This window comes from Austrofundulus limnaeus, unplaced genomic scaffold (assembly GCF_001266775.1).
Source record: "Austrofundulus limnaeus strain Quisiro unplaced genomic scaffold, Austrofundulus_limnaeus-1.0 Scaffold9, whole genome shotgun sequence".
Lineage (NCBI taxonomy): Eukaryota > Metazoa > Chordata > Actinopteri > Cyprinodontiformes > Rivulidae > Austrofundulus > Austrofundulus limnaeus.
In genome coordinates, this window is record NW_013952411.1 from 3,103,081 (window position 1) to 3,104,451 (window position 1,371).

A 1,371-nucleotide genomic window follows, 5' to 3' on the forward strand; every position below is an offset into this window, starting at 1 on the left:
GGGTTGGATAACGCAAGATGCGCGCCATTCCATCTCAGCTGATCCATAACGCGCACCGTGCGTGATCCGGTCTGACCAGCGCTCATCTCATCCCCGGGATGGGCCTCCAGAAGTGGAGGAGCCACAGCCTCTTACAGTTTAAATGAATTGCTTTCATTGTTTTTTTTTAAATTATTTTTAAAAATTATCTGAATATTTATTTATTCATTTGTATTTTATTTGCACGAGCCAGAACCTYTTCTCATTTCGGGGTCAGTGGGAGCCTGATGATCCAGTTTCGGGGTGTTTTGGTCAGTTTCGTGCGTCTTAGCTGCACAGAATGACAAAAAAAAAAAAAATAAATAAATAAAAAATCAAAAGCGTGTGTGCATGTGTGTGCGCGGAGAGGGAGAGCTGTTCCACATCAGCCTGACAGGAGAGGAGGAGGAGGAGGTGGGAGAGGTGCCATGTGCTTCCTGTCTCCACAGCCCATTCACCTCCGCGAGCTCCGAGAGGATGGAGGTCCTGAGCTCTGCTGCTTCCTGCGCCTCCATCAWCTGAAATTAAAAAACTCACTTTATTCTGTGCTTTTATTTTTATTTAGCTTTCCCCCCCTTTTAATAAAACCTTTGTTTTAAACCCTCTGGACTCGTTGGGCCTCTACTTATTTTATCTTATTGTTTTGTTTTCCACTCTGATCCTTGGAGTGTGCTGCCTTTTAGAAGAGAAAGGTAAGTTTTATTTTACTATTATTATTATTAAAAATATGTGCTCAAAAATAACTACATGAATTTTGTGCCGTTTTTTGCGATAAGTAATTTAATATTTATGTTAGTGATTAGTGACTCAGAAACAAACATTTATGCAGAGCTTTAAGGATCGTCGGTTTTCTTTTCTACGCGGCCGATGTAAATAAAATAAAAATAAATAAAAATAAAAAACYAGGCGCAGGTAAACTTGAGACAGGCCTCCTACAGACCTCATTCCGAGGCTAATCTGCGCAGCAGCTTTAATTATATATGGGGCTAGTCTTTTATTAACAATGCGCAAGGCACGCTCGGATCCGTGTAATTACCAGGAAAGCAGCTTTACGCGTGTTCTTTTCCTCTCCGCTAAGCGCATTGGCGCAGCTCAGGCGGCATTTTCCTGCTGTCCTTTTCCGACTCTAAGGATCTTATGTGACTCTTAAGTAGTTGTCCCGTTAAGTGCTGAGCCGATTTAAAACACACACACACGCACACACACACACACTCTCATACACACACAAAAGAAGAGAACTTMATCAGGAGGCCAAAAACACACCGAGGAAATGATAAGAAAAACAAACTATTTCCACTTTAAACAGCTGATGCTAGTTGTTTCTTAATTTTAAATTATTATTATTATTATTAT

General features: G+C 40.8%; 1 protein-coding gene across 10 annotated transcripts in view; it reads left to right on the forward strand.

Annotated features, from left to right (window-relative positions):
- Positions 1-423: 423 nt before the first annotated feature.
- The window catches only part of skor1a (SKI family transcriptional corepressor 1a), a 19,793-nt gene continuing 18,845 nt past the window's right edge, over positions 424-1,371 (forward strand). For 8 of the 10 annotated variants that reach the window (XM_014001537.1, XM_014001532.1, XM_014001533.1 and 5 more), the window contains exon 1: positions 424-710. The gene's annotated coding sequence lies outside the window, so the exon portion shown is untranslated. The remainder of the gene's footprint in view (positions 711-1,371) is intronic. The other 2 variants (XM_014001539.1, XM_014001540.1) reach the window with 1 other exon arrangement.